General features: G+C 39.4%; 1 long non-coding RNA gene across 1 annotated transcript; it reads right to left on the minus strand.

The window, feature by feature from the left end:
• Positions 1-1,286: 1,286 nt before the first annotated feature.
• Positions 1,287-7,115, minus strand: LOC122784719. Its single transcript, XR_006362214.1, has 4 exons — positions 7,036-7,115; positions 4,885-4,905; positions 3,245-3,384; positions 1,287-2,899 (listed from the first exon to the last, which is right to left on the minus strand). It is a non-coding gene; the product is annotated as an uncharacterized LOC122784719 (long non-coding RNA).
• Between the last annotated feature and the right edge of the window lie 2,167 nt (positions 7,116-9,282).

Genomic DNA, 9,282 nt, shown 5'->3' on the forward strand with positions numbered 1-9,282 from the left:
AAAAGCATGTTAAAACTGAAATATTGTCTTTGCACAACAATAATGGAGCAGCTTTAATTTAATTTACATCCTACAAACTCTGTTCTCTGTATCCAACTACCATGTAACATTTAAAGCCACTTAAATCACTTTTTTCCTCATTCTGTTCTGGTCTGTCTTTGCTATGTCTTCATGTCTAAATGGACTGAACTGCTTCCATATGACTGGCTGGTTAGATATTTGCAATCACAAGCGGTTGAACAGGTGTATGTAATAAAGTGAGTGTACATTTCTTACCTTCATTTCTAAGCTGTTCTGACAATAGGATTGAACTACAAAGAGGCCAACGCGACAGAACAGTAACACCTTAACAGCTGTCCGAAACTACACCAAGGCTATCGCAACTAAAATCAATAAACATGAGGTAATGTTTATATCTTTTTTTTTTTGTACAGCACTTGGCACTCAAATACAAACTGCACGCACAGAAAGTGATAGTGAAGTTGACCTCAGCATTTAACCCATCCTTTCCCTCCATGGACTCTGTTGTTTGCAGATGATACTGTAATCTCTAGTGAAAGTAGGGAGCAGGTAGGTATTCCCACTCTCTATCACATTCCCACATTCTCACACACCGCTGTATACCTGTTCATTGTACACTTTTTATGGTGGATTACAATATATATACATATGTATATATATATACATATACATACTGTACATTTATACATACTGTATAAAGGTAAGACCATACACAATTTTACATTTTAAATTAAAGAGGTCAGCCAAAAAGAAATGTGACCTTATATTGTATGTATATATATATATATGTATATCTTATATCACTATTGTATTGTTGAACAGTATGGAATTGATTAAAGCTTAATTAAAAGCTTTTAAAACAAATAAATGTTCCAATTAAGGCCTAATTGAAATATATTGGGTTCATATATTCAGTCAGTGCCTCCCTAGTCATTAACCTCACTGCATGTCACTGGTTAAATGCAGAGAAGGAATTTCCCTTGTGGGACAAATTTATGTTCTCCCTGCTCCCACACACCTGATTCAGATGGTCAGCTCATCAACAAGCACTGCAAAAGTCTGATAACGGCCCATTCATTTGAATCAGGTATATTGGAGCAGGGAAACTATAGAAACCATGGATCCCCAGGATTTTGTGATTCAAGAGGGCACTTTTAGTCAATTAGAGCATCAGGGGCCCCCACAGGTGCACATCACTGCCCTCTATCCAACACAGCTGGCTATATAAAGAGACTGACATGAAGTTACAAACATTGAGCTCCATCAACTTTTGACAACTTTTTAATGAAATACTGTACATGTGGATTTATCTTAGATATCCCGGTTACATTACACAACATCACCTCAGAAATGTAAGATGCTCCACCATTTATCTTGGTTAGTTTCTCAGATGGAAAACAAGCTGGATTTGATGCTATTTGTGAGCAGCAACACTCAGGAAGTAAAGGAGGGATTAGGCAACACTTCCTGGTGACGGTGCTAAGCTATGGCTCATAAATTTCAGTTGTGATTCAGGATTTTGAAAAAAATCAAAAAAATCATTACTTGTTCGTTGTTAACAGTGCAAGACAGGGGAGTGTGCGAGAAACTGACCACTGTTACAAGAGGGAGTGTGAGAACAGCTGCACAAGACGGTTTATTATGGTGAGGCATTAGTAGACATAATCATCCACTTTATTAACACTAAGGTAAGTAATATAGCACACGTGTCTTGAAGGCAGAAAATACAGTCAGGAAAGCAATTTGTTTGTGTATTATTTGTAACATGCCCAAATAAAATATATGTATATTAATGTACACAAAAGCACAAAACACTAGACATAGTTTTGCACATGATGATAGCTGTATTTATATTATATTCACTCTCGGCTATCGTGTCATCTTAAATAATAAAACAAATGTATTACCATAATATTGCCATTGTATAACCATATTATTATAAGCTGCTACCATATTACAGTACACCATGTTATTCATATCTTAACCACAGCTCACAGTTTATTTTACAGCGACATGGTAATACTGTAATATTATCATATTATTTTTTCAAGGGCCCGTGGGAACCCTGTATGAGTCATTTATTACTGAAGTGCTGCCTACTATTACCATGTTGTTACTGAGCTGAATATTACATTACATTACATGACATGTCATTTAGCAGACGCTTTTATCCAAAGCGACTTACAATACTGAATACTGAAATGAACTGTATAAACACGTCATAATTCTATATCATACGTCAAAAACAACATTAAAACTGTGGCAAAATGTACAGCAAGTGTAGCAATATGGACAGCACGTGTGGCCATGGCTCATGGCAAAAAAACAAACAATGCCAACCTACATCTCAGCACTATAAATGCTAAAAAAAAGTTAAAATCGTTCAGAGCTTCCTTTCGACATTAAATAAATCATTCACTCACTGTCTGTTCGCATGTCCTGGTCAATGAAAACAAGCATGGGAGCGTAAGAGGCGGATTTATCACAGGTGACACACAAATTCCACAAATATCTCAGTCTAATGTGACCTTTCGGACTCATCACCCCTCATTTCTCTTTGACTCAGCGCTGCAGGGACTCATCTTGAATACAGACTGCCTCAAGGCAAGTGCAGCGGCATGCTGCTGCTTGTCTACTCCCAGCCCTCCTCATATTTTGACATGAACCCCACCCAGTGAGGCCATTGCAAACTACAGTCAGTCCATTCTTTCCTGTCAGGAAACAGTGTGGATCTGATCCTCACAGAGTGTCATCCCACAGCTCTCTTATCAGAATATAAGAATATGCAATGTCGTGAGAGCAGTCCTTAAAGCAGTGTGGCTCCAGTGATGCATCCAGTCTCTCGTGGACATCAAAGGTCTCCGTCACACTCGGTGAGCTTTATGGAAAAAGCAGTCCATTAACAAGACTACAGTTGTTGTCTATAATCATACAGACTGTAATTCTACTGTACAGGCTCAACGGGAAATCTTGCATTTATACATGGCGGTGCATTCATATGCGCCACTTGTATGCATCAACTGAATGTGTTCTGACGTGTAGCTACTGGAGGCTAGCAGAGCAGTGTCTGTCGTGACAAACTATTGGCACTTTTTCACTATACAGTTCTGTCAAAGCTTTTTTTTTAGCTTTTCCATTAGGGACAGTACCTGGTACCTGGTACCTGGTACTTTGAGTTTGAGTCGACTTCACTCATGAGAGCGGTGTCCGCATTTCCACTCACATTTTTATTCTCCCCCGAATCCGCATTTCCCCTCACAACCGCTGGCCGCATCCTCCACTGCATGACGACCAAAACCACCAGCAGGACGTTGAGGATCAGGGAAATGATTAATAATGACTGCATGGTAAAAAAAGCAGTATCTTCAGGAGAAAACAGACACACAGAGAGTTCTGTTAATGTTTGCACACGACAAAACAACCCTGAACTTTGATAATATGTTAATAAGTCTCCATCAGGAAGTTTTTACTATTTAAAAGTTTTAAATAGTTAATTAAATAAATAAATATATAATTAAATAAAGGAAAGCCTAAGTTCAGGGCGGGTCCTGACATCAGGTTCCAAGTCAATGCAAAGACAATTAAAAGGTCCAGTGTGTAAAATCACTTTGAAAGAAATTGAAGATTAAATAATTGTGCCTTATGTTTTCATGAGTGTAAAGTCACCCGTTTGTATGAATTTTAGTACAGTACGATACGCATTGTTTTGCATTTCCATTAGGAATAGTACCGGAATAACCCGCCCCATACCGTTGTATTTTTTGGCACCCTTTCCTCGGCAACAGTAACAGTAAGGCTGTGTTTCCATCACGGTACATTCAGGAACGGTAAAGCCCTCAGTCAGACTTGCTTTTCAACAAAGAACAGTATCCGTTACTTGGTAGGTGGGGTGTGCGCTGTGCTCGATGGCCGTGTCAGCGAGACACACAACAGACAACAACACAACGGAGGAAATCCAGCGGCCGTTGAAGAAATATTGGTCGCAAGGGAGTGACACTTTTCTTTCACCCAATAAGCTGACTGTCATGGCTCTAGCTCCAAAATGTAACTTCTAGGGCCAGTTATTTTGGTTCTATTCCTAATGGAAACATACAAAAAATATGTACTGTACTTAACCAAACTCTTCCACTGTTTAGAAACGGGCCATAAGGTCAGGGTGGAGCTACACACCCCGCCTACCGAGCAAAGGCTTTACCGTTCCAACCTGTGCTGTACCAAAATGAACCGTGCCATGATAGAAACACAGCAATAGATGCTAAATTTCACACACTGTACCTTTGGACGGATGCAAACATAGACAGGATGGAAACAAATTGCTGCAAATCCTGACACCTCGTCTCGAGCTTTCAACTGAATAATGGTGAGACAGCTGTCGTCCATTAGAAAACAAAGCAGTGTCAGGGTGGTGGCTCTTTAAATCACCGTTCTTTTCTTAATTACAGTATGTAATTCAGGCAAATTAAACATACAAATGCTGGTGGATTTTTCTTCCCCGAAGACGAAAATATATCAAACTTTAAACATAAAGGGAACTTAATGACGTGAAGTCTGCTTCAGCTGAATTTGATGGAACTTGCAACATGCACACAACCCAGTAGAGAATGTGAAATATGTGAGTCATGCATATGTTAACATGAAGATTGGGTGGTGACTGTGTCCACAATATCTTGGTCATTTGGGCATCAATCAGCATCGTGGTGTAAATAATGTAGAGTAAACAACAAGTGTAGAATAAACTGTTGAGGTTGTCCTCAGTTCAGAGAGATTATGCAGGACATCATAACTCGTTTCAGACATTTTATAAACACATTTGTATTGATCCATACTTTACACGCACAATGTGATTGTTGACATAATGCTTACCTGTATTTCTTTGGTGTTCAACTGTATGAAAAGAAGGAGAAAACAACATCAGTATAATACGTCTCACTGTTTGAGCAGCAGTGACATTTAAAGGCCCCACAAATTTAAAAATGTTTCTGTGATTTGTTCATTTATCTCTCGTTACCTTTGTCTGAGACTCATCGTAAACTCAGAAGACAATAATTGTCAAAACGTTTCATAGCTCCCAATAATAACCAAACCAATGAGGGGGAGCTACACGAAGAGCTAGTGTAAACATTAATAGATATTCATGACAAGTCACCATGTTTACAAAAAGCAGAATCAGCCTTTAAGAAGCCTTTAACAATTTACTTCTTACAAAGACTTTAGTATGAGTAAAAGTGGAAGGAGTAATCAGTTACTGCTTTGGTGAATTGGTTCGATTTCATGCAACAACGAGGTCCATGCAGCTCAAACATGGAGTTATACTTTCAGCTTGAGATGAACGACAGGCGGGTGGTGTGGATGTCAAGGATTAACGGAGCCTTATTCTCTCAACATAAACAACAGACAGCTCCCACTTTAGTGGACAGTGTTTACTCCTGACTTTGTATTTTGGCTCTAAAATGTCATTAAATAAATGGTCAAAAATGAACTGTTGTATTTACGTTACAGTTTGTTCAGAATCAGCTGTTTATCTTTTTATCTGTGTTAATTAGTTATATGTTGTGCTTATCTATTTATATTTATGTTCTCACAGATCGTCTGGCGTTATTTTCTTTCTTTTTTCTGTTTTTTTTTTGTCACTGCGGTAAGCGAGACGGTGATCGGATAAATGTGGCGAAATGGTCACTTCCGGGGAAGCTCAGCGTCTCTGTGGGCGGACGTGGACGCCAGGCTGATGAATGGTGATTGGAGGAACTAGCTGAAAGGCGGAGCCACTTTTTGATTAACAGCATTGCAGAAAAAATACCTGAACGGCTTTTCTGTCTCAGTCCCATGCAGAATTTTTGTGAATGAAGTCTATAAAAAAATAGGAACCTGATGTGTTTTATTTGTTTGGCGATGTAGCCCATTTACAATTGTAAATATTATAATAATAGCCTGTAAAAAAAAATATATATATATACATATATAACCACAGTATTACAGCAGTTCCTTTTTTCAGTTTATTTAAATAATCAGTTGTTCCAGTTGTTCATTGTTTTGTTTGGTTTGGTCACGGGGGGGAGGAGCTCATGAGTGTAGAGAGCCTACTGCAGCTTTAACTGATAAAGCATATGCTGTCTTTTGATGTGTTAAACGCTCAGGGCGTTAGCTGCTCTTTACTGGAGGCACAATGAAAAATGCATTAGCCTTATCTTTCTTGTCTGTTACAAGTCTGTTTAATAAGTTAAACAACTGGAATGATGTGAACTGACTGGTTTGGAGAAAGCTAATCTGACAAGTCTTCCAGCCTCCCTGAGCTTCTACACTGAGAACTTCCAGAACTGACCCCCAGGCAGTGGATGGGCCCCAAACATGTAACACATCTTCAACAATAACTTGGAACCAATTCCTTTTTAGTCACATCCTCAGGGAAGAAGCCTCTTGCAACACAGTTCCAAGCGGCAGTGGTTAAAATCTACTTCAGTGTAATGGAACCCCCCTGATACATCATCCATTGTCTGTGGTGGCGTTTATGTACGCAGATGCAACATGTGAAGATGTGAAGATTTAACATGCCGTCAACGATAATAAAAAAAAAAACAGTAAAAATAGTAAAATAATAGCATAATAACCTATGAACAACAAGAACTCCTTGCTTTTTTCTCCTTTGTTTTACATTTAATGAAGGATATTTTTACAAAAGATGAAATTTCTTGAGAAATATAAGTGCAATTTCAACAATATCGTGCCTAAATGTACTATTTACACATCACACTGGCTCTATAAAGACACAAACATTTAGTCAAAGGTATGTGGAAGAGATTTAGATTGTAATCGTAGTGTGAAATTTTAACAAATTCATCCCGTGGGCCGGATTGGACCCTCTGGCGGGCCGGTTCTGGCCCCCGGGCCATATGTTTGACACCCCTGCTTTAGAACAAGCTGCAAGGAAGTGTTTGCTCAGGTTTCATAGTGTGGAACTAGTGTGGTAGTCTAGTGTGGGCAGAAGAGGTAAATTACACAAAAAATGACACAGCTTACCGTTCAATTTGCCTGCATTACCCTGTACTGGGCTTGTTGTTGCTGCTGTTGTTGTTGTAATTGAGCTGTTAGCTGCTACTGCTGCTGGACGCAATTTTGTTGTTGTTGCTGCTGCTGTGGTTGCAGTTGTTGACTGTGTTGTTGTTGTTGTGGGCGGCAATGTTGTTGTTTGATCTAAAATTGCAGGTGTTTCAGTCAGACATTAAATCTAAATCATGCAGACAGTGAACGTTAACGATGCAGTAGAAAGGAAAGACAGAAATAGTCTTGGACGGAAGAAAAAAATGACTTCAATTATCTATATAATGTTGCCTTTGCTCATTACTGCAAACCAGTGATACTCACATTTCAAAACCAACGTTAGCGTCCTAATTAAGTGTCGGGACCACGTCGCCGCCGGAAGTAAACAAACAAAACGTTAATGGCGTTCACTTTTTTTAACACGTTAAATTATTTAAATGAATTGCCAAAATGGACGTGACAAAATAAATTCATGGTCGCGTCGGACGTCTCCGGAGCACAGACTCCTACTGCACAGACTACAGCGGCAGGGTTTATTTAACAGACTCCTCTGTTAAATATTGACACTTACTTGGTAATTGTTGGAGATTAAGCCACGTTTTTAGGATTGTTAAATTGTTTTAATTGATCTAGAGTTCGGCATAGTGTCGGACGTCTCTTCCTGTGATGGCACTGTGATGACCAATCAGTGGCCGGCAGTCTGACCAATCATCGCATAGTTCCTACTTAGCTCGCTTGGAACCTTGCCAGAGCAGGTACTGAAAAAAAGTACCTGGCACCAGGAAACGCTATTTAAACCGTGCCGTGGCGAGGCGAGTGGAGCCGGTGGAAACACGCCAATAGAATGGAATCTAGTGTGACACTTTGCTTGTTCCTATTTCAGTTTTTAGCTGAATCAGCAGTATAACATTTTACTCACGGAGAGGGAAGAGTGGAGTACAGTAGCAGGAACGTTGCACTTTTCTCCCTCACCAACAACTCCACCATAAACATCCATCCACCTCTTTGCATGTGGATTGTGAACCGTACTGTGCTGGGGCATGCAATGTGCCACATAAATAAGCATGAAGAAACACCGCCATTGACTTTAGACCAGGTTTTTGTTGGCCAACGACCCAGTGGATCTATGCTGCCTCAAGATAGCAAGATTGCGCCTGACCACATCTCATTTTAAGACCACAACACACTCACGGGCGCACTGATGAGCAAAGTGCATTACAGTATATGGCAACCGCCCCTGAGTTTCACTAGCAATGTGCAGATGGGACTTACAGTCGAGACCGTGAGGCATAAACCTTACTACTTCTTTAACTTCTTTAACAAAAACATGACTTACCGTGTGGTGTTATCATGTAATAAAGAGGGCACACATTGTCTGAAAAAAAAGAAGATAACATCACATGAGATCATGAAATTAAAACATGATACAACAGACGGGCTGCAACAAAGTTTCCTCTGACACTGTATACCAAAAAGGAAAAACTATGATTTGCAGACGGCAATTAAGGTTTATTTACTTTTTTTGACCTTCAACATATTAATGTAATATAATTGCAAGGGTGTTATAATTCAGGTTTCACATGCTCATCCAAACACACACTGCCATTGATTTCCATTCATTTGGACAGCCAGTTAATGCCTAGCCCTAACTTTAACCTCATCACAATTCTTCGAATCTTAGTGTGAGGTTCTGCCTCACTAGGACAAGGTTTTGGTCTCTATGACGACTACTAGTCCTGACAGGATCAGTGTTTCTGTCAGAAAAGGTCCTACAGCAAGACACACACACACTCTTACTTTTCAGTAAATACAGTAAACACATAGCATACTCACCGTAATTGCAGGCTGTGATGCAAGAGAGAAAGAAAGAAAGAAAGAAAGAAAGAAAGAAAGAAAGAAAGAAAGAAAGAAAAAAAGCAAATTATACATTTGGACATATAATAATAATAATAATAATAATAATCATAAACAGTTTGTTAACAGTTATAAGGACAGTAGTTATAGTTAGATTTATACATGAACCGTCTAAAAACTCAAAAGGTTAAGTCTTAATCAGGAGCAAGAAGAGTGAGGGTGTCAGCCCCGTCCAGCTAAAGCAGGAGAGCGGGTGATGAGATCATGATAGATACCTTCAGGTACAATAACATCACGGGCTGCTCTGGCGACCATGCAGTGAAGGTGATAGAACGAGATGTTCCGAGAACTCTCGTTTTTACACGTTAACGG

This window comes from Solea senegalensis, linkage group LG19 (genome assembly GCF_019176455.1).
Source record: "Solea senegalensis isolate Sse05_10M linkage group LG19, IFAPA_SoseM_1, whole genome shotgun sequence".
Classification (NCBI taxonomy): Eukaryota; Metazoa; Chordata; class Actinopteri; order Pleuronectiformes; family Soleidae; genus Solea; species Solea senegalensis.